The following is a 24,427-nucleotide window of genomic DNA, read 5'->3' on the forward strand; positions in this document are numbered from 1 at the left end:
CGGGCCCTCGGGACCAGCCCGAGTCGCCCGGGGAAGGTTGTGGAACCCGCGGGCCCTCGGACATGGGCCCGACGTCCCCGGGACAGCTGGTCGACCCAGCGGGACATCGGGCACGGGCCCGAGTCGCCCGGTACAGATGGTCGACCGCAGGATCTCGGACACGAGCCCAAGTCACGCGGGTCTGCTGGTCGATCCCGCGGGCCCTCGGTCCCGGGCCCGAATCGCCAAAGACATCGGGTCGACCTCACGGGCCCTCGGAAACAAGAGCGTGTTGCCCGGGACTGCTGGTCAACCCCGCGGGAACACGGACCCCAGCGTGAGTGGCCAGGGATAGCTGGTCGAACACGCGGGCCTTCAGACACGGGTCCGAGTCGCCCGGGGCAACTGGTGGATGCGGCTGGTCTTCGGGCCTGGGTAGAGTTCCCCGGGACAGCTGGTCGACACCACGGGATCCTGGACCCGGGCCTGAGTCCCCCTGGACAACTGGTCGACCCCGCGTGACATCTGGCACATGCCCAAGTCACCCGGGAAAGCAGGTAGGCTGCGGGACCTCGGACCCGAACTTGAGTCGCCTGGGAGAGGTGGTCCATACCACGGTCCCTCGGGCACAGGCCGGAGACGCCCGGGAAAGTCGGTCGACCCCAAGGGCCTTTGGACACAGGGCCAAAGTCGCCCGGGTCAGCTGGTCGACCCCGCGGTCCGTCGGTCCAAAGCGCGAGTGTCCCAGGAGAGCTGTGTGACACCGTGGGCCCTCGGAGCCAGGCCGGAGTCGCCTGGGACGTCTGGTTGACCCCGCGGGGCATCGGGCATGTGCTCGACTCGCCCTGGAGATCTGGTCGACCCCGCAGGCCCTCGGACTCGAGTGCGAGTCGCCCGGGACCCCTGGTGGACCCTGCAGGCCCTCGGACCCGGGCCCGAGGGCCTGGAATATCTGGTCGACACCGTGGGCCCTCGGACACGGGCCCGAGTCACGCGGGATAGCTGATCAATAATGCCGGGCCTCGGAACCGGGCCCGAGGTGCCCGAGACAGCTGGTCGACATCCCGGGCCCTGGGGCACGTGCCCGAGTCGCCCCGGAGAGCTGGTCGACCCCGCGGGCCATCGGACCCGAGCGCGATTTGCCCGGAAGAGCTTGTCGAACACATGGGCCCTCGGACCCAGGCCCGAGTGACCCGGGATGGCTGGGCAACACCGCGACCCTCCGACCTGAACCCGAATCGCCCGGGACACCTGGTAGACCCGGTGGGACATCGGGCCCGGGCCCAAGACGCCCGGGACAGGAGGTCGACCGCGGGCCCTTGGACCCAAACTCGAGTTGCTTGGAGAGTGGGTCGACACTGCGGGCACTTGGGCCTGGGCCGAATGGGCCCGGGAAAGCTGGTAGACCCCGCAGGACCCCGGCCACGGGCCCGAGTCGCCAAAGATATCAGGTCGACCTCGCGGGCACTCGGACACGAGCGCGAGGACGCCGGGAATGCTGGTCAACCCCGTGGGCAGTCCCACCCAAGCATGTGTCGCCAGGGTCATCTGGTCGAACCCGTGGGCCCTCGGACACGGGCCCGTGTCACCCGGAGCTGGTCGTCACCGCGGGCATTCGGGCAAGGCCCGAGTCTTCCGGGACGCCTGTTCGACACCGCGGGCCCTGCGACCAGGGCCCAAGTCGCCCGGGGCAGCTGATCCATGCAGCGGGACATCTGGCACGGGCCCGAGGCGCCTGGGACAGCTGGTCGACCATGGGACCTGGGACCCGAACCGAGTCGCGCGGGAGAGTTTGTCGACACCGCAAGCCCTCGAGCACCGGCCCGAGTCGCCCAATACAGGTGGTCGAACCCGCGGGCCCTAGGACCTGGGCCCGAGTCCCCAGGGACCGCTGGTCGACCCAGGGGTCCATCAGACTCACGTGTGAGTCCCCTGGCACAGCTGTTCGACACCCAGGCCCTCAGGCACGGTCTCGAGTCCCCCGGGACAGCTGGTCAACACCGAGGGATTTCGGACACGGGCCCCAGGCGCCAGGGACTGCTGGTTGACCCCGCGGGCCATCAGAACAGGGCCTGAGTCGCGCGGGCCTGCTGGTGGACCGCGCGGGCCTTTGGACCCGGGCCAATATCGCCCGGGACATATGGTCGACCCCAAGGGGCGTCGGACTCGAGTGCGATCTCCGGGGACACCTGGTCGAACCCACGTGCCCTCGGACACAGGCCCGAGTGCCTGGGACAGCTGGTCGACCACGCGGGCCTTCAGACTCGGGCCCGAGTCCACCTGGACAGCTGGTCGACCCGGCGGGCCCTCGGACGCGGGCCCGAGTCCCCCGGGACAGCCTGTCGACACCGCATGCCCGTGGACCCGGGCCCGAGTCCCCCGGGACAGGTGGGCGACCCTGTGGGACCTCAGACCCGGGCCCCAGTTCCCTGGGAAAGCTGGTTGATACCGCGAGCATTCAGACCCAGGCCCGAGTCACCCGGGACATTTGGTCGAAACCGTGGGCCCTCGGAATCAGGCCGGAGTCGCCCGGGACAGCCGGTCGACCCCGCAGATCCTCGGGCACGGGCCCGAGGTGCCAGGGAGGCCTGGTCGACACCGCAGTGCCTCCGACCAGGGCCCGAGTTGCCCGGGACTGCTGGTCGACCCCGCATGCACTCGGTCCCAAGCGCGAGTCACCAGGGACAGCTGGTTGACCCCGCGGGCCTTCAGACACGGGCCCGAGTTGCCCGGGACGCCTGTTTGACACCATGCTCCCTCCGACCAGGCCCCAGTCGCCCAGGACAGCTGGTCGACCCCATGTAACCTAGGACGCAAGTGCGAGTGGTCCGGGACATCTGGTTGACACCGCAGGGCCTTGGGCATGGGCCCGAGTCGCCCGGGACACCTGGTCGACCCTGCAGGCCCTCGCACCCGGGCCCGAGTTGCCAAAACATCGGGGCGACCTCGTGGAACCTCGGACACGAGCGCGAGTCACCCAGGACTGCTGGTCCACCCTGCGGGCACTCGGACCAAAGCACGAATCACAGGGAAAACTGGTCGACCCCGTGGGCCTTCAGGAACGGGCCCGAGCCTCCGGGACAGCCTTTCGAGCCCGCAGGCCCTCGGAGCCGAACCCAAGTCAGCCAGGACAGCTGGTCGACCCCGCGGGCCTTAGGACCGAAGCGCCAGTCCCCCGGGACATCTGGTCGACACCGCGAGGCCTCGGGAATGGGCCCGAGTCGCCCAGGACAGCTGTTCGACCCCGTGGGCTCTCGGACATTGGCCCTAGTCGCCCGGGACGCCTGTTCGACACCCCGCTCCGTCCGACCAGGGCCCAAGTCCCCCGGGACAGCTGGTCGACCCTGGAGGATATCAGACACAGGCCCGAGTCGACCGGCAGATTTGGACGACACCGCGGGCCCTCGGGACCAGCCCGAGTCGCCCGGGGAAGGTTGTGGAACCCGCGGGCCCTCGGACATGGGCCCGACGTCCCCGGGACAGCTGGTCGACCCAGCGGGACATCGGGCACGGGCCCGAGTCGCCCGGTACAGATGGTCGACCGCAGGATCTCGGACACGAGCCCAAGTCACGCGGGTCTGCTGGTCGATCCCGCGGGCCCTCGGTCCCGGGCCCGAATCGCCAAAGACATCGGGTCGACCTCACGGGCCCTCGGAAACAAGAGCGTGTTGCCCGGGACTGCTGGTCAACCCCGCGGGAACACGGACCCCAGCGTGAGTGGCCAGGGATAGCTGGTCGAACACGCGGGCCTTCAGACACGGGTCCGAGTCGCCCGGGGCAACTGGTGGATGCGGCTGGTCTTCGGGCCTGGGTAGAGTTCCCCGGGACAGCTGGTCGACACCACGGGATCCTGGACCCGGGCCTGAGTCCCCCTGGACAACTGGTCGACCCCGCGTGACATCTGGCACATGCCCAAGTCACCCGGGAAAGCAGGTAGGCTGCGGGACCTCGGACCCGAACTTGAGTCGCCTGGGAGAGGTGGTCCATACCACGGTCCCTCGGGCACAGGCCGGAGATGCCCGGGAAAGTCGGTCGACCCCAAGGGCCTTTGGACACAGGGCCAAAGTCGCCCGGGTCAGCTGGTCGACCCCGCGGTCCGTCGGTCCAAAGCGCGAGTGTCCCAGGAGAGCTGTGTGACACCGTGGGCCCTCGGAGCCAGGCCGGAGTCGCCTGGGACGTCTGGTTGACCCCGCGGGGCATCGGGCATGTGCTCGACTCGCCCTGGAGATCTGGTCGACCCCGCAGGCCCTCGGACTCGAGTGCGAGTCGCCCGGGACCCCTGGTGGACCCTGCAGGCCCTCGGACCCGGGCCCGAGGGCCTGGAATATCTGGTCGACACCGTGGGCCCTCGGACACGGGCCCGAGTCACGCGGGATAGCTGATCAATAATGCCGGGCCTCGGAACCGGGCCCGAGGTGCCCGAGACAGCTGGTCGACATCCCGGGCCCTGGGGCACGTGCCCGAGTCGCCCCGGAGAGCTGGTCGACCCCGCGGGCCATCGGACCCGAGCGCGATTTGCCCGGAAGAGCTTGTCGAACACATGGGCCCTCGGACCCAGGCCCGAGTGACCCGGGATGGCTGGGCAACACCGCGACCCTGCGACCTGAACCCGAATCGCCCGGGACACCTGGTAGACCCGGTGGGACATCGGGCCCGGGCCCAAGACGCCCGGGACAGGAGGTCGACCGCGGGCCCTTGGACCCAAACTCGAGTTGCTTGGAGAGTGGGTCGACACTGCGGGCACTTGGGCCTGGGCCGAATGGGCCCGGGAAAGCTGGTAGACCCCGCAGGACCCCGGCCACGGGCCCGAGTCGCCAAAGATATCAGGTCGACCTCGCGGGCAGTCGGACACGAGCGCGAGGACGCCGGGAATGCTGGTCAACCCCGTGGGCAGTCCCACCCAAGCATGTGTCGCCAGGGTCATCTGGTCGAACCCGTGGGCCCTCGGACACGGGCCCGTGTCACCCGGAGCTGGTCGTCACCGCGGGCATTCGGGCAAGGCCCGAGTCTTCCGGGACGCCTGTTCGACACCGCGGGCCCTGCGACCAGGGCCCAAGTCGCCCGGGGCAGCTGATCCATGCAGCGGGACATCTGGCACGGGCCCGAGGCGCCTGGGACAGCTGGTCGACCATGGGACCTGGGACCCGAACCGAGTCGCGCGGGAGAGTTTGTCGACAACGCAAGCCCTCGAGCACCGGCCCGAGTCGCCCAATACAGGTGGTCGAACCCGCGGGCCCTAGGACCTGGGCCCGAGTCCCCAGGGACCGCTGGTCGACCCAGGGGTCCATCAGACTCACGTGTGAGTCCCCTGGCACAGCTGTTCGACACCCAGGCCCTCAGGCACGGTCTCGAGTCCCCCGGGACAGCTGGTCAACACCGAGGGATTTCGGACACGGGCCCCAGGCGCCAGGGACTGCTGGTTGACCCCGCGGGCCATCAGAACAGGGCCTGAGTCGCGCGGGCCTGCTGGTGGACCGCGCGGGCCTTTGGACCCGGGCCAATATCGCCCGGGACATATGGTCGACCCCAAGGGGCGTCGGACTCGAGTGCGATCTCCGGGGACACCTGGTCGAACCCACGTGCCCTCGGACACAGGCCCGAGTGCCTGGGACAGCTGGTCGACCACGCGGGCCTTCAGACTCGGGCCCGAGTCCACCTGGACAGCTGGTCGACCCGGCGGGCCCTCGGACGCGGGCCCGAGTCCCCCGGGACAGCCTGTCGACACCGCATGCCGGTGGACCCGGGCCCGAATCCACCGGGACAGGTGGGCGACCCTGTGGGACCTCAGACCCAGGCCTCAGTTCCCTGGGAAAGCTGGTTGATACCGCGAGCATTCAGACCCAGGCCCGAGTCACCCGGGACATTTGGTCGAAACCGTGGGCCCTCGGAATCAGGCCGGAGTCGCCCGGGACAGCCGGTCGACCCCGCAGGTCCTCGGGCACGGGCCCGAGGCGCCAGGGAGGCCTGGTCGACACCGCAGTGCCTCCGACCAGGGCCCGAGTTGCCCGGGACTGCTGGTCGACCCCGCATGCACTCGGTCCCAAGCGCGAGTCACCAGGGACAGCTGGTTGACCCCGCGGGCCTTCAGACACGGGCCCGAGTTGCCCGGGACGCCTGTTTGACACCATGCTCCCTCCGACCAGGCCCCAGTCGCCCAGGACAGCTGGTCGACCCCATGTAACCTAGGACGCAAGTGCGAGTGGTCCGGGACATCTGGTTGACACCGCAGGGCCTTGGGCATGGGCCCGAGTCGCCCGGGACACCTGGTCGACCCTGCAGGCCCTCGCACCCGGGCCCGAGTTGCCAAAACATCGGGGCGACCTCGTGGAACCTCGGACACGAGCGCGAGTCACCCAGGACTGCTGGTCCACCCTGCGGGCACTCGGACCAAAGCACGAATCACAGGGAAAACTGGTCGACCCCGTGGGCCTTCAGGAACGGGCCCGAGCCTCCGGGACAGCCTTTCGAGCCCGCAGGCCCTCGGAGCCGAACCCAAGTCAGCCAGGACAGCTGGTCGACCCCGCGGGCCTTAGGACCGAAGCGCCAGTCCCCCGGGACATCTGGTCGACACCGCGAGGCCTCGGGAATGGGCCCGAGTCGCCCAGGACAGCTGTTCGACCCCGTGGGCTCTCGGACATTGGCCCTAGTCGCCCGGGACGCCTGTTCGACACCCCGCTCCGTCCGACCAGGGCCCAAGTCCCCCGGGACAGCTGGTCGACCCTGGAGGATATCAGACACAGGCCCGAGTCGACCGGCAGATTTGGACGACACCGCGGGCCCTCGGGACCAGCCCGAGTCGCCCGGGGAAGGTTGTGGAACCCGCGGGCCCTCGGACATGGGCCCGACGTCCCCGGGACAGCTGGTCGACCCAGCGGGACATCGGGCACGGGCCCGAGTCGCCCGGTACAGATGGTCGACCGCAGGATCTCGGACACGAGCCCAAGTCACGCGGGTCTGCTGGTCGATCCCGCGGGCCCTCGGTCCCGGGCCCGAATCGCCAAAGACATCGGGTCGACCTCACGGGCCCTCGGAAACAAGAGCGTGTTGCCCGGGACTGCTGGTCAACCCCGCGGGAACACGGACCCCAGCGTGAGTGGCCAGGGATAGCTGGTCGAACACGCGGGCCTTCAGACACGGGTCCGAGTCGCCCGGGGCAACTGGTGGATGCGGCTGGTCTTCGGGCCTGGGTAGAGTTCCCCGGGACAGCTGGTCGACACCACGGGATCCTGGACCCGGGCCTGAGTCCCCCTGGACAACTGGTCGACCCCGCGTGACATCTGGCACATGCCCAAGTCACCCGGGAAAGCAGGTAGGCTGCGGGACCTCGGACCCGAACTTGAGTCGCCTGGGAGAGGTGGTCCATACCACGGTCCCTCGGGCACAGGCCGGAGACGCCCGGGAAAGTCGGTCGACCCCAAGGGCCTTTGGACACAGGGCCAAAGTCGCCCGGGTCAGCTGGTCGACCCCGCGGTCCGTCGGTCCAAAGCGCGAGTGTCCCAGGAGAGCTGTGTGACACCGTGGGCCCTCGGAGCCAGGCCGGAGTCGCCTGGGACGTCTGGTTGACCCCGCGGGGCATCGGGCATGTGCTCGACTCGCCCTGGAGATCTGGTCGACCCCGCAGGCCCTCGGACTCGAGTGCGAGTCGCCCGGGACCCCTGGTGGACCCTGCAGGCCCTCGGACCCGGGCCCGAGGGCCTGGAATATCTGGTCGACACCGTGGGCCCTCGGACACGGGCCCGAGTCACGCGGGATAGCTGATCAATAATGCCGGGCCTCGGAACCGGGCCCGAGGTGCCCGAGACAGCTGGTCGACATCCCGGGCCCTGGGGCACGTGCCCGAGTCGCCCCGGAGAGCTGGTCGACCCCGCGGGCCATCGGACCCGAGCGCGATTTGCCCGGAAGAGCTTGTCGAACACATGGGCCCTCGGACCCAGGCCCGAGTGACCCGGGATGGCTGGGCAACACCGCGACCCTCCGACCTGAACCCGAATCGCCCGGGACACCTGGTAGACCCGGTGGGACATCGGGCCCGGGCCCAAGACGCCCGGGACAGGAGGTCGACCGCGGGCCCTTGGACCCAAACTCGAGTTGCTTGGAGAGTGGGTCGACACTGCGGGCACTTGGGCCTGGGCCGAATGGGCCCGGGAAAGCTGGTAGACCCCGCAGGACCCCGGCCACGGGCCCGAGTCGCCAAAGATATCAGGTCGACCTCGCGGGCACTCGGACACGAGCGCGAGGACGCCGGGAATGCTGGTCAACCCCGTGGGCAGTCCCACCGAAGCATGTGTCGCCAGGGTCATCTGGTCGAACCCGTGGGCCCTCGGACACGGGCCCGTGTCACCCGGAGCTGGTCGTCACCGCGGGCATTCGGGCAAGGCCCGAGTCTTCCGGGACGCCTGTTCGACACCGCGGGCCCTGCGACCAGGGCCCAAGTCGCCCGGGGCAGCTGATCCATGCAGCGGGACATCTGGCACGGGCCCGAGGCGCCTGGGACAGCTGGTCGACCATGGGACCTGGGACCCGAACCGAGTCGCGCGGGAGAGTTTGTCGACACCGCAAGCCCTCGAGCACCGGCCCGAGTCGCCCAATACAGGTGGTCGAACCCGCGGGCCCTAGGACCTGGGCCCGAGTCCCCAGGGACCGCTGGTCGACCCAGGGGTCCATCAGACTCACGTGTGAGTCCCCTGGCACAGCTGTTCGACACCCAGGCCCTCAGGCACGGTCTCGAGTCCCCCGGGACAGCTGGTCAACACCGAGGGATTTCGGACACGGGCCCCAGGCGCCAGGGACTGCTGGTTGACCCCGCGGGCCATCAGAACAGGGCCTGAGTCGCGCGGGCCTGCTGGTGGACCGCGCGGGCCTTTGGACCCGGGCCAATATCGCCCGGGACATATGGTCGACCCCAAGGGGCGTCGGACTCGAGTGCGATCTCCGGGGACACCTGGTCGAACCCACGTGCCCTCGGACACAGGCCCGAGTGCCTGGGACAGCTGGTCGACCACGCGGGCCTTCAGACTCGGGCCCGAGTCCACCTGGACAGCTGGTCGACCCGGCGGGCCCTCGGACGCGGGCCCGAGTCCCCCGGGACAGCCTGTCGACACCGCATGCCTGTGGACCCGGGCCCGAGTCCCCCGGGACAGGTGGGCGACCCTGTGGGACCTCAGACCCGGGCCCCAGTTCCCTGGGAAAGCTGGTTGATACCGCGAGCATTCAGACCCAGGCCCGAGTCACCCGGGACATTTGGTCGAAACCGTGGGCCCTCGGAATCAGGCCGGAGTCGCCCGGGACAGCCGGTCGACCCCGCAGGTCCTCGGGCACGGGCCCGAGGTGCCAGGGAGGCCTGGTCGACACCGCAGTGCCTCCGACCAGGGCCCGAGTTGCCCGGGACTGCTGGTCGACCCCGCATGCACTCGGTCCCAAGCGCGAGTCACCAGGGACAGCTGGTTGACCCCGCGGGCCTTCAGACACGGGCCCGAGTTGCCCGGGACGCCTGTTTGACACCATGCTCCCTCCGACCAGGCCCCAGTCGCCCAGGACAGCTGGTCGACCCCATGTAACCTAGGACGCAAGTGCGAGTGGTCCGGGACATCTGGTTGACACCGCAGGGCCTTGGGCATGGGCCCGAGTCGCCCGGGACACCTGGTCGACCCTGCAGGCCCTCGCACCCGGGCCCGAGTTGCCAAAACATCGGGGCGACCTCGTGGAACCTCGGACACGAGCGCGAGTCACCCAGGACTGCTGGTCCACCCTGCGGGCACTCGGACCAAAGCACGAATCACAGGGAAAACTGGTCGACCCCGTGGGCCTTCAGGAACGGGCCCGAGCCTCCGGGACAGCCTTTCGAGCCCGCAGGCCCTCGGAGCCGAACCCAAGTCAGCCAGGACAGCTGGTCGACCCCGCGGGCCTTAGGACCGAAGCGCCAGTCCCCCGGGACATCTGGTCGACACCGCGAGGCCTCGGGAATGGGCCCGAGTCGCCCAGGACAGCTGTTCGACCCCGTGGGCTCTCGGACATTGGCCCTAGTCGCCCGGGACGCCTGTTCGACACCCCGCTCCGTCCGACCAGGGCCCAAGTCCCCCGGGACAGCTGGTCGACCCTGGAGGATATCAGACACAGGCCCGAGTCGACCGGCAGATTTGGACGACACCGCGGGCCCTCGGGACCAGCCCGAGTCGCCCGGGGAAGGTTGTGGAACCCGCGGGCCCTCGGACATGGGCCCGACGTCCCCGGGACAGCTGGTCGACCCAGCGGGACATCGGGCACGGGCCCGAGTCGCCCGGTACAGATGGTCGACCGCAGGATCTCGGACACGAGCCCAAGTCACGCGGGTCTGCTGGTCGATCCCGCGGGCCCTCGGTCCCGGGCCCGAATCGCCAAAGACATCGGGTCGACCTCACGGGCCCTCGGAAACAAGAGCGTGTTGCCCGGGACTGCTGGTCAACCCCGCGGGAACACGGACCCCAGCGTGAGTGGCCAGGGATAGCTGGTCGAACACGCGGGCCTTCAGACACGGGTCCGAGTCGCCCGGGGCAACTGGTGGATGCGGCTGGTCTTCGGGCCTGGGTAGAGTTCCCCGGGACAGCTGGTCGACACCACGGGATCCTGGACCCGGGCCTGAGTCCCCCTGGACAACTGGTCGACCCCGCGTGACATCTGGCACATGCCCAAGTCACCCGGGAAAGCAGGTAGGCTGCGGGACCTCGGACCCGAACTTGAGTCGCCTGGGAGAGGTGGTCCATACCACGGTCCCTCGGGCACAGGCCGGAGACGCCCGGGAAAGTCGGTCGACCCCAAGGGCCTTTGGACACAGGGCCAAAGTCGCCCGGGTCAGCTGGTCGACCCCGCGGTCCGTCGGTCCAAAGCGCGAGTGTCCCAGGAGAGCTGTGTGACACCGTGGGCCCTCGGAGCCAGGCCGGAGTCGCCTGGGACGTCTGGTTGACCCCGCGGGGCATCGGGCATGTGCTCGACTCGCCCTGGAGATCTGGTCGACCCCGCAGGCCCTCGGACTCGAGTGCGAGTCGCCCGGGACCCCTGGTGGACCCTGCAGGCCCTCGGACCCGGGCCCGAGGGCCTGGAATATCTGGTCGACACCGTGGGCCCTCGGACACGGGCCCGAGTCACGCGGGATAGCTGATCAATAATGCCGGGCCTCGGAACCGGGCCCGAGGTGCCCGAGACAGCTGGTCGACATCCCGGGCCCTGGGGCACGTGCCCGAGTCGCCCCGGAGAGCTGGTCGACCCCGCGGGCCATCGGACCCGAGCGCGATTTGCCCGGAAGAGCTTGTCGAACACATGGGCCCTCGGACCCAGGCCCGAGTGACCCGGGATGGCTGGGCAACACCGCGACCCTCCGACCTGAACCCGAATCGCCCGGGACACCTGGTAGACCCGGTGGGACATCGGGCCCGGGCCCAAGACGCCCGGGACAGGAGGTCGACCGCGGGCCCTTGGACCCAAACTCGAGTTGCTTGGAGAGTGGGTCGACACTGCGGGCACTTGGGCCTGGGCCGAATGGGCCCGGGAAAGCTGGTAGACCCCGCAGGACCCCGGCCACGGGCCCGAGTCGCCAAAGATATCAGGTCGACCTCGCGGGCAGTCGGACACGAGCGCGAGGACGCCGGGAATGCTGGTCAACCCCGTGGGCAGTCCCACCCAAGCATGTGTCGCCAGGGTCATCTGGTCGAACCCGTGGGCCCTCGGACACGGGCCCGTGTCACCCGGAGCTGGTCGTCACCGCGGGCATTCGGGCAAGGCCCGAGTCTTCCGGGACGCCTGTTCGACACCGCGGGCCCTGCGACCAGGGCCCAAGTCGCCCGGGGCAGCTGATCCATGCAGCGGGACATCTGGCACGGGCCCGAGGCGCCTGGGACAGCTGGTCGACCATGGGACCTGGGACCCGAACCGAGTCGCGCGGGAGAGTTTGTCGACACCGCAAGCCCTCGAGCACCGGCCCGAGTCGCCCAATACAGGTGGTCGAACCCGCGGGCCCTAGGACCTGGGCCCGAGTCCCCAGGGACCGCTGGTCGACCCAGGGGTCCATCAGACTCACGTGTGAGTCCCCTGGCACAGCTGTTCGACACCCAGGCCCTCAGGCACGGTCTCGAGTCCCCCGGGACAGCTGGTCAACACCGAGGGATTTCGGACACGGGCCCCAGGCGCCAGGGACTGCTGGTTGACCCCGCGGGCCATCAGAACAGGGCCTGAGTCGCGCGGGCCTGCTGGTGGACCGCGCGGGCCTTTGGACCCGGGCCAATATCGCCCGGGACATATGGTAGACCCCAAGGGGCGTCGGACTCGAGTGCGATCTCCGGGGACACCTGGTCGAACCCACGTGCCCTCGGACACAGGCCCGAGTGCCTGGGACAGCTGGTCGACCACGCGGGCCTTCAGACTCGGGCCCGAGTCCACCTGGACAGCTGGTCGACCCGGCGGGCCCTCGGACCCGGGCCCGAGTCCCCCGGGACAGCCTGTCGACACCGCATGCCCGTGGACCCGGGCCCGAATCCACCGGGACAGGTGGGCGACCCTGTGGGACCTCAGACCCAGGCCTCAGTTCCCTGGGAAAGCTGGTTGATACCGCGAGCATTCAGACCCAGGCCCGAGTCACCCGGGACATTTGGTCGAAACCGTGGGCCCTCGGAATCAGGCCGGAGTCGCCCGGGACAGCCGGTCGACCCCGCAGGTCCTCGGGCACGGGCCCGAGGCGCCAGGGAGGCCTGGTCGACACCGCAGTGCCTCCGACCAGGGCCCGAGTTGCCCGGGACTGCTGGTCGACCCCGCATGCACTCGGTCCCAAGCGCGAGTCACCAGGGACAGCTGGTTGACCCCGCGGGCCTTCAGACACGGGCCCGAGTTGCCCGGGACGCCTGTTTGACACCATGCTCCCTCCGACCAGGCCCCAGTCGCCCAGGACAGCTGGTCGACCCCATGTAACCTAGGACGCAAGTGCGAGTGGTCCGGGACATCTGGTTGACACCGCAGGGCCTTGGGCATGGGCCCGAGTCGCCCGGGACACCTGGTCGACCCTGCAGGCCCTCGCACCCGGGCCCGAGTTGCCAAAACATCGGGGCGACCTCGTGGAACCTCGGACACGAGCGCGAGTCACCCAGGACTGCTGGTCCACCCTGCGGGCACTCGGACCAAAGCACGAATCACAGGGAAAACTGGTCGACCCCGTGGGCCTTCAGGAACGGGCCCGAGCCTCCGGGACAGCCTTTCGAGCCCGCAGGCCCTCGGAGCCGAACCCAAGTCAGCCAGGACAGCTGGTCGACCCCGCGGGCCTTAGGACCGAAGCGCCAGTCCCCCGGGACATCTGGTCGACACCGCGAGGCCTCGGGAATGGGCCCGAGTCGCCCAGGACAGCTGTTCGACCCCGTGGGCTCTCGGACATTGGCCCTAGTCGCCCGGGACGCCTGTTCGACACCCCGCTCCGTCCGACCAGGGCCCAAGTCCCCCGGGACAGCTGGTCGACCCTGGAGGATATCAGACACAGGCCCGAGTCGACCGGCAGATTTGGACGACACCGCGGGCCCTCGGGACCAGCCCGAGTCGCCCGGGGAAGGTTGTGGAACCCGCGGGCCCTCGGACATGGGCCCGACGTCCCCGGGACAGCTGGTCGACCCAGCGGGACATCGGGCACGGGCCCGAGTCGCCCGGTACAGATGGTCGACCGCAGGATCTCGGACACGAGCCCAAGTCACGCGGGTCTGCTGGTCGATCCCGCGGGCCCTCGGTCCCGGGCCCGAATCGCCAAAGACATCGGGTCGACCTCACGGGCCCTCGGAAACAAGAGCGTGTTGCCCGGGACTGCTGGTCAACCCCGCGGGAACACGGACCCCAGCGTGAGTGGCCAGGGATAGCTGGTCGAACACGCGGGCCTTCAGACACGGGTCCGAGTCGCCCGGGGCAACTGGTGGATGCGGCTGGTCTTCGGGCCTGGGTAGAGTTCCCCGGGACAGCTGGTCGACACCACGGGATCCTGGACCCGGGCCTGAGTCCCCCTGGACAACTGGTCGACCCCGCGTGACATCTGGCACATGCCCAAGTCACCCGGGAAAGCAGGTAGGCTGCGGGACCTCGGACCCGAACTTGAGTCGCCTGGGAGAGGTGGTCCATACCACGGTCCCTCGGGCACAGGCCGGAGACGCCCGGGAAAGTCGGTCGACCCCAAGGGCCTTTGGACACAGGGCCAAAGTCACCCGGGTCAGCTGGTCGACCCCGCGGTCCGTCGGTCCAAAGCGCGAGTGTCCCAGGAGAGCTGTGTGACACCGTGGGCCCTCGGAGCCAGGCCGGAGTCGCCTGGGACGTCTGGTTGACCCCGCGGGGCATCGGGCATGTGCTCGACTCGCCCTGGAGATCTGGTCGACCCCGCAGGCCCTCGGACTCGAGTGCGAGTCGCCCGGGACCCCTGGTGGACCCTGCAGGCCCTCGGACCCGGGCCCGAGGGCCTGGAATATCTGGTCGACACCGTGGGCCCTCGGACACGGGCCCGAGTCACGCGGGATAGCTGATCAATAATGCCGGGCCTCGGAACCGGGCCCGAGGTGCCCGAGACAGCTGGTCGACATCCCGGGCCCTGGGGCACGTGCCCGAGTCGCCCCGGAGAGCTGGTCGACCCCGCGGGCCATCGGACCCGAGCGCGATTTGCCCGGAAGAGCTTGTCGAACACATGGGCCCTCGGACCCAGGCCCGAGTGACCCGGGATGGCTGGGCAACACCGCGACCCTCCGACCTGAACCCGAATCGCCCGGGACACCTGGTAGACCCGGTGGGACATCGGGCCCGGGCCCAAGACGCCCGGGACAGGAGGTCGACCGCGGGCCCTTGGACCCAAACTCGAGTTGCTTGGAGAGTGGGTCGACACTGCGGGCACTTGGGCCTGGGCCGAATGGGCCCGGGAAAGCTGGTAGACCCCGCAGGACCCCGGCCACGGGCCCGAGTCGCCAAAGATATCAGGTCGACCTCGCGGGCAGTCGGACACGAGCGCGAGGACGCCGGGAATGCTGGTCAACCCCGTGGGCAGTCCCACCCAAGCATGTGTCGCCAGGGTCATCTGGTCGAACCCGTGGGCCCTCGGACACGGGCCCGTGTCACCCGGAGCTGGTCGTCACCGCGGGCATTCGGGCAAGGCCCGAGTCTTCCGGGACGCCTGTTCGACACCGCGGGCCCTGCGACCAGGGCCCAAGTCGCCCGGGGCAGCTGATCCATGCAGCGGGACATCTGGCACGGGCCCGAGGCGCCTGGGACAGCTGGTCGACCATGGGACCTGGGACCCGAACCGAGTCGCGCGGGAGAGTTTGTCGACACCGCAAGCCCTCGAGCACCGGCCCGAGTCGCCCAATACAGGTGGTCGAACCCGCGGGCCCTAGGACCTGGGCCCGAGTCCCCAGGGACCGCTGGTCGACCCAGGGGTCCATCAGACTCACGTGTGAGTCCCCTGGCACAGCTGTTCGACACCCAGGCCCTCAGGCACGGTCTCGAGTCCCCCGGGACAGCTGGTCAACACCGAGGGATTTCGGACACGGGCCCCAGGCGCCAGGGACTGCTGGTTGACCCCGCGGGCCATCAGAACAGGGCCTGAGTCGCGCGGGCCTGCTGGTGGACCGCGCGGGCCTTTGGACCCGGGCCAATATCGCCCGGGACATATGGTCGACCCCAAGGGGCGTCGGACTCGAGTGCGATCTCCGGGGACACCTGGTCGAACCCACGTGCCCTCGGACACAGGCCCGAGTGCCTGGGACAGCTGGTCGACCACGCGGGCCTTCAGACTCGGGCCCGAGTCCACCTGGACAGCTGGTCGACCCGGCGGGCCCTCGGACCCGGGCCCGAGTCCCCCGGGACAGCCTGTCGACACCGCATGCCCGTGGACCCGGGCCCGAATCCACCGGGACAGGTGGGCGACCCTGTGGGACCTCAGACCCAGGCCTCAGTTCCCTGGGAAAGCTGGTTGATACCGCGAGCATTCAGACCCAGGCCCGAGTCACCCGGGACATTTGGTCGAAACCGTGGGCCCTCGGAATCAGGCCGGAGTCGCCCGGGACAGCCGGTCGACCCCGCAGGTCCTCGGGCACGGGCCCGAGGCGCCAGGGAGGCCTGGTCGACACCGCAGTGCCTCCGACCAGGGCCCGAGTTGCCCGGGACTGCTGGTCGACCCCGCATGCACTCGGTCCCAAGCGCGAGTCACCAGGGACAGCTGGTTGACCCCGCGGGCCTTCAGACACGGGCCCGAGTTGCCCGGGACGCCTGTTTGACACCATGCTCCCTCCGACCAGGCCCCAGTCGCCCAGGACAGCTGGTCGACCCCATGTAACCTAGGACGCAAGTGCGAGTGGTCCGGGACATCTGGTTGACACCGCAGGGCCTTGGGCATGGGCCCGAGTCGCCCGGGACACCTGGTCGACCCTGCAGGCCCTCGCACCCGGGCCCGAGTTGCCAAAACATCGGGGCGACCTCGTGGAACCTCGGACACGAGCGCGAGTCACCCAGGACTGCTGGTCCACCCTGCGGGCACTCGGACCAAAGCACGAATCACAGGGAAAACTGGTCGACCCCGTGGGCCTTCAGGAACGGGCCCGAGCCTCCGGGACAGCCTTTCGAGCCCGCAGGCCCTCGGAGCCGAACCCAAGTCAGCCAGGACAGCTGGTCGACCCCGCGGGCCTTAGGACCGAAGCGCCAGTCCCCCGGGACATCTGGTCGACACCGCGAGGCCTCGGGAATGGGCCCGAGTCGCCCAGGACAGCTGTTCGACCCCGTGGGCTCTCGGACATTGGCCCTAGTCGCCCGGGACGCCTGTTCGACACCCCGCTCCGTCCGACCAGGGCCCAAGTCCCCCGGGACAGCTGGTCGACCCTGGAGGATATCAGACACAGGCCCGAGTCGACCGGCAGATTTGGACGACACCGCGGGCCCTCGGGACCAGCCCGAGTCGCCCGGGGAAGGTTGTGGAACCCGCGGGCCCTCGGACATGGGCCCGACGTCCCCGGGACAGCTGGTCGACCCAGCGGGACATCGGGCACGGGCCCGAGTCGCCCGGTACAGATGGTCGACCGCAGGATCTCGGACACGAGCCCAAGTCACGCGGGTCTGCTGGTCGATCCCGCGGGCCCTCGGTCCCGGGCCCGAATCGCCAAAGACATCGGGTCGACCTCACGGGCCCTCGGACACAAGCGCGTGTTGCCCGGGACTGCTGGTCAACCCCACGGGAACACGGACCCCAGCGTGAGTGGCCAGGGATAGCTGGTCGAACACGCGGGCCTTCAGACACGGGTCCGAGTCGCCCGGGGCAACTGGTGGATGCGGCTGGTCTTCGGGCCTGGGTAGAGTTCCCCGGGACAGCTGGTCGACACCACGGGATCCTGGACCCGGGCCTGAGTCCCCCTGGACAACTGGTCGACCCCGCGTGACATCTGGCACATGCCCAAGTCACCCGGGAAAGCAGGTAGGCTGCGGGACCTCGGACCCGAACTTGAGTCGCCTGGGAGAGGTGGTCCATACCACGGTCCCTCGGGCACAGGCCGGAGACGCCCGGGAAAGTCGGGCGACCCCAAGGGCCTTTGGACACAGGGCCAAAGTCGCCCGGGTCAGCTGGTCGACCCCGCGGTCCGTCGGTCCAAAGCGCGAGTGTCCCAGGAGAGCTGTGTGACACCGTGGGCCCTCGGAGCCAGGCCGGAGTCGCCTGGGACGTCTGGTTGACCCCGCGGGGCATCGGGCATGTGCTCGACTCGCCCTAGAGATCTGGTCGACCCCGCAGGCCCTCGGACTCGAGTGCGAGTCGCCCGGGACCCCTGGTGGACCCTGCGGGCCCTCGGACCCGGGCCCGAGGGCCTGGAACATCTGGTCGACACCGTGGGCCCTCGGACACGGGCCCGAGTCACGCGGGATAGCTGATCAATAATGCCGGGCCTCGGAACCGGGCCCGAGGTGCCCGAGACAGCTGGTCGACACCCCGGGCCATGGGGCACGTGCCCGAGTCGCCCCGGAGAGCTGGTCGACCCCGCGGGCCATCGGACCCGAGCGCGATTTGCCCGGAAGAGCTTGTCGAACACATGGGCCCTCGGACCCAGGCCCGAGTGACCCGGGATGGCTGGGCAACACCGCGGTCCCTCCGACCTGAACCCGAATCGCCCGGGACACCTGGTAGACCCGGTGGGACATCGGGCCCGGGCCCAAGACACCCGGGACAGCAGGTCGACCGCGGGCCCTTGGACCCAAACTCGAGTCGCTTGGGAGAGTGGGTCGACACTGCGGGCACTCGGGCATTGGCCGAATGGGCACGGGAAAGCTGGCAGACCCCGCAGGACCCCAGCCACGGGCCCGAGTCGCCAAAGACATCAGGTCGACCTCGCGGGCAGTCGGACACGAGCGCGAGGACGCCGGGAATGCTGGTCAACCCCGTGGGCAGTCCCACCCAAGCATGTGTCGCCAGGGTCATCTGGTCGAACCCGTGGGCCCTCGGACACGGGCCCGTGTCACCCGGAGCTGGTCGTCACCGCGGGCATTCGGGCAAGGCCCGAGTCTTCCGGGACGCCTGTTCGACACCGCGGGCCCTGCGACCAGGGCCCAAGTCGCCCGGGGCAGCTGATCCATGCAGCGGGACATCTGGCACGGGCCCGAGGCGCCTGGGACAGCTGGTCGACCATGGGACCTGGGACCCGAACCGAGTCGCGCGGGAGAGTTTGTCGACACCGCGGGCCCTCGAGCACCGGCCCGAGTCGCCCAATACAGGTGGTCGAACCCGCGGGCCCTAGGACCTGGGCCCGAGTCCCCAGGGACCGCTGGTCCACCCCGGGGTCCATCAGACTCACGTGTGAGTCCCCTGGCACAGCTGTTCGACACCCAGGCCCTCAGGCACGGTCTCGAGTCCCCCGGGACAGCTGGTCAACACCGAGGGATTTCGGACACGGGCCCCAGGCGCCAGGGACTGCTGGTTGACCCCGCGGGCCATCAGAACAGGGCCTGAGTCGCGCGGGCCTGCTGGTGGACCGCGCGGGCCTTTGGACCCGGGCCAATATCGCCCGGGACATATGGTCGACCCCACGTGCCGTCGGACTCGAGTGCGATATCCGGGGACACCTGGTCGAACCCACGTGCCCTCGGACACAGGCCCGAGTGCCTGGGACAGCTGGTCGACCACGCGGGCCTTCAGACTCGGGCCCGAGTCCACCTGGACAGCTGGTCGACCCGGCGGGCCCTCGGACGCGGGCCCGAGTCCCCCGGGACAGCCTGTCGACACCGCATGCCCGTGGACCCGGGCCCGAATCCCCCGGGACAGGTGGGCCACCCTGTGGGACCTCAGACCCAGGCCTCAGTTCCCTGGGAAAGCTGGTTGATACCGCGAGCATTCAGACCCAGGCCCGAGTCACCCGGGACATTTGGTCGAAACCGTGGGCCCTCGGAATCAGGCCGGAGTCGCCCGGGAGAGCCGGTCGACCCCGCAGGTCCTCGGGCACGGGCCCGAGGCGCCAGGGAGGCCTGGTCGACACCGCAGTGCCTCCGACCAGGGCCCGAGTTGCCCGGGACTGCTGGTCGACCCCGCATGCACTCGGTCCCAAGCGCGAGTCACCAGGGACAGCTGGTTGACCCCGCGGGCCTTCAGACACGGGCCCGAGTTGCCCGGGACGCCTGTTTGACACCATGCTCCCTCCGACCAGGCCCCAGTCGCCCAGGACAGCTGGTCGACCCCACGTAACCTAGGACGCAAGCGCGAGTGGTCCGGGACATCTGGTTGACACCGCAGGGCCTTGGGCATGGGCCTGAGTCGCCCGGGACCCCTGGTCGACCCTGCAGGCCCTCGCACCCGGGCCCGAGTTGCCAAAACATCGGGGCGACCTCGTGGAACCTCGGACACGAGCGCGAGTCACCCAGGACTGCTGGTCCACCCTGCGGGCACTCGGACCAAAGCACGAATCACAGGGAAAACTGGTCGACCCCGTGGGCCTTCAGGAACGGGCCCGAGCCTCCGGGACAGCCTTTCGAGCCCGCAGGCCCTCGGAGCCGAACCCAAGTCAGCCAGGACAGCTGGTCGACCCCGCGGGCCTTAGGACCGAAGCGCCAGTCCCCCGGGACATCTGGTCGACACCGCGAGGCCTCGGGAATGGGCCCGAGTCGCCCAGGACAGCTGTTCGACCCCGTGGGCTCTCGGACATTGGCCCTAGTCGCCCGGGACGCCTGTTCGACACCCCGCTCCGTCCGACCAGGGCCCAAGTCCCCCGGGACAGCTGGTCGACCCTGGAGGATATCAGACACAGGCCCGAGTCGACCGGCAGATTTGGACGACACCGCGGGCCCTCGGGACCAGCCCGAGTCGCCCGGGGAAGGTTGTGGAACCCGCGGGCCCTCGGACATGGGCCCGACGTCCCCGGGACAGCTGGTCGACCCAGCGGGACATCGGGCACGGGCCCGAGTCGCCCGGTACAGATGGTCGACCGCAGGACCTCGGACACGAGCCCAAGATCCCGCGGGCCCTCGGTCCCGGGCCCGAATCGCCAAAGACATCGGGTCGACCTCACGGGCCCTCGGAAACAAGAGCGTGTTGCCCGGGACTGCTGGTCAACCCCGCGGGAACACGGACCCCAGTGTGAGTGGCCAGGGATAGCTGGTCGAACACGCGGGCCTTCAGACACGGGTCCGAGTCGCCCGGGGCAACTGGTGGATGCGGCTGGTCTTCGGGCCTGGGTAGAGTTCCCCGGGACAGCTGGTCGACACCACGGGATCCTGGACCCGGGCCTGAGTCCCCCTGGACAACTAGTCGACCCCGCGTGACATCTGGCACATGCCCAAGTCACCCGGAAAGCAGGTAGGCTGCGGGACCTCGGACCCGAACTTGAGTCGCCTGGGAGAGGTGGTCCATACCACGGTCCCTCGGGCACAGGCCGGAGACGCCCGGGAAAGTCGGGTGACCCCAAGGGCCTTTGGACACAGGGCCAAAGTCGCCCGGGTCAGCTGGTCGACCCCGCGGTCCGTCGGTCCAAAGCGCGAGTGTCCCAGGAGAGCTGTGTGACACCGTGGGCCCTCGGAGCCAGGCCGGAGTCGCCTGGGACGTCTGGTTGACCCCGCGGGGCATCGGGCATGTGCTCGACACGCCCTGGAGGTCTGGTCGACCCCGCAGGCCCTCGGACTCGAGTGCGAGTCGCCCGTGACCCCTGGTGGACCCTGCGGGCCCTCGGACCCGGGTCCGAGGGCCTGGAATATCTGGTCGACACCGTGGGCCCTCGGACACGGGCCCAAGTCACGCGGGATAGCTGATCAATAATGCCGGGCCTCGGAACCGGGCCCGAGGTGCCCGAGACAGCTGGTCGACACCCCGGGCCCTGGGGCACGTGCCCGAGTCGCCCCGGAGAGCTGGTCGACCCCGTGGGCCATCGGACCCGAGCGCGATTTGCCCGGAAGAGCTTGTCGAACACATGGGCCCTCGGACCCAGGCCCGAGTGACCCGGGATGGCTGGGCAACACCGCGGTCCCTCCGACCTGAACCCGAATCACCCGGGACACCTGGTAGACCCGGTGGGACATCGGGCCCGGGCCCAAGACGCCCGGGACAGCAGGTCGACCGCGGGCCCTTGGACCCAAACTCCACTCGCTTGGGAGAGTGGGTCGACACTACGGGCACTTGGGCCTGGGCCGAATGGGCCCGGGAAAGCTGGTAGACCCCGCAGGACCCCGGCCACGGGCCCGAGTCGCCAAAGATATCAGGTCGACCTCGCGGGCAGTCGGACACGAGCGCGAGGACGCCGGGAATGCTGGTCAACCCCGAGGGCAGTCCCACCCAAGCATGTGTCGCCAGGGTCATCTGGTCGAACCCGTGGGCCCTCGGACACGGACCCGTGTCACCCGGAGCTGGTCGTCACCGCGGGCATTCGGGCAAGGCCCGAGTCTTCCGGGACGCCTGTTCGACACCGCGGGCCCTGCGACCAGGGCCCAAGTCGCCCGGGGCAGCTGATCCATGCAGCGGGACATCTGGCACGGGCCCGAGGCGCCTGGGACAGCTGGTCGACCATGGGACCTGGGACCCGAACCGAGTCGCGCGGGAGAGTTTGTGGACACCGCGGGCCCTCGAGCACCGGCCCGAGTCGCCCAATACAGGTGGTCGAACCCGCGGGCCCTAGGACCTGGGCCCGAGTCCCCAGGGACCGCTGGTCGACCCCGGGGTCCATCAGACTCACGTGTGAGTCCCCTGGCACAGCTGTTCGACACCCAGGCCCTCAGGCACGGTCTCGAGTCCCCCGGGACAGCTGGTCAACACCGAGGGATTTCGGACACGGGCCCCAGGCGCCAGGGACTGCTGGTTGACCCCGCGGGCCATCAGAACAGGGCCTGAGTCGCGCGGGCCTGCTGGTGGACCGCGCGGGCCTTTGGACCCGGGCCAATATCGCCCGGGACATATGGTCGACCCCAAGGGGCGTCGGACTCGAGTGCGATCTCCGGGGACACCTGGTCGAACCCACGTGCCCTCGGACACAGGCCCGAGTGCCTGGGACAGCTGGTCGACCACGCGGGCCTTCAGACTCGGGCCCGAGTCCACCTGGACAGCTGGTCGACCCGGCGGGCCCTCGGACGCGGGCCCGAGTCCCCCGGGACAGCCTGTCGACACCGCATGCCCGTGGACCCGGGCCCGAATCCACCGGGACAGGTGGGCGACCCTGTGGGACCTCAGACCCAGGCCTCAGTTCCCTGGGAAAGCTGGTTGATACCGCGAGCATTCAGACCCAGGCCCGAGTCACCCGGGACATTTGGTCGAAACCGTGGGCCCTCGGAATCAGGCCGGAGTCGCCCGGGACAGCCGGTCGACCCCGCAGGTCCTCGGGCACGGGCCCGAGGCGCCAGGGAGGCCTGGTCGACACCGCAGTGCCTCCGACCAGGGCCCGAGTTGCCCGGGACTGCTGGTCGACCCCGCATGCACTCGGTCCCAAGCGCGAGTCACCAGGGACAGCTGGTTGACCCCGCGGGCCTTCAGACACGGGCCCGAGTTGCCCGGGACGCCTGTTTGACACCATGCTCCCTCCGACCAGGCCCCAGTCGCCCAGGACAGCTGGTCGACCCCACGTAACCTAGGACGCAAGCGCGAGTGGTCCGGGACATCTGGTTGACACCGCAGGGCCTTGGGCATGGGCCCGAGTCGCCCGGGACACCTGGTCGACCCTGCAGGCCCTCGCACCCGGGCCCGAGTTGCCAAAACATCGGGGCGACCTCGTGGAACCTCGGACACGAGCGCGAGTCACCCAGGACTGCTGGTCCACCCTGCGGGCACTCGGACCAAAGCACGAATCACAGGGAAAACTGGTCGACCCCGTGGGCCTTCAGGAACGGGCCCGAGCCTCCGGGACAGCCTTTCGAGCCCGCAGGCCCTCGGAGCCGAACCCAAGTCAGCCAGGACAGCTGGTCGACCCCACGGGCCTTAGGACCGAAGCGCCAGTCCCCCGGGACATCTGGTCGACACCGCGAGGCCTCGGGAATGGGCCCGAGTCGCCCAGGACAGCTGTTCGACCCCGTGGGCTCTCGGACATTGGCCCTAGTCGCCCGGGACGCCTGTTCGACACCCCGCTCCGTCCGACCAGGGCCCAAGTCCCCCGGGACAGCTGGTCGACCCTGGAGGATATCAGACACAGGCCCGAGTCGACCGGCAGATTTGGACGACACCGCAGGCCCTCGGGACCAGCCCGAGTCGCCCGGGGAAGGTTGTGGAACCCGCGGGCCCTCGGACATGGGCCCGACGTCCCCGGGACAGCTGGTCGACCCAGCGGGACATCGGGCACGGGCCTGAGTCGCCCGGTACAGATGGTCGACCGCAGGACCTCGGACACGAGCCCAAGTCACGCGGGTCTGCTGGTCGATCCCGCGGGCCCTCGGTCCCGGGCCCGAATCGCCAAAGACATCGGGTCGACCTCACGGGCCCTCGGACACAAGCGCATGTTGCCCGGGAATGCTGGTCAACCCCGCGGGAACACGGACCCCAGCGTGAGTGGCCAGGGATAGCTGGTCGAACACGCGGGCCTTCAGACACGGGTCCGAGTCGCCCGGGGCAACTGGTGGATGCGGCTGGTCTTCGGGCCTGGGTAGAGTTCCCCGGGACAGCTGGTCGACACCACGGGATCCTGGACCCGGGCCTGAGTCCCCCTGGACAACTGGTCGACCCCGCGTGACATCTGGCACATGCCCAAGTCACCCGGGAAAGCAGGTAGGCTGCGGGACCTCGGACCCGAACTTGAGTCGCCTGGGAGAGGTGGTCCATACCACGGTCCCTCGGGCACAGGCCGGAGACGCCCGGGAAAGTCGGTCGACCCCAAGGGCCTTTGGACACAGGGCCAAAGTCGCCCGGGTCAGCTGGTCGACCCCGCGGTCCGTCGGTCCAAAGCGCGAGTGTCCCAGGAGAGCTGTGTGACACCGTGGGCCCTCGGAGCCAGGCCGGAGTCGCCTGGGACGTCTGGTTGAACGCGCGGGGCATCAGGCATGT

This window comes from Sus scrofa, chromosome 5 (assembly GCF_054392235.1).
Source record: "Sus scrofa isolate SSC_HxYL_T2T_F1_AM1 chromosome 5, Sscrofa_HxYL_maternal_Yorkshire_Landrace_v2.0, whole genome shotgun sequence".
Lineage (NCBI taxonomy): Eukaryota > Metazoa > Chordata > Mammalia > Artiodactyla > Suidae > Sus > Sus scrofa.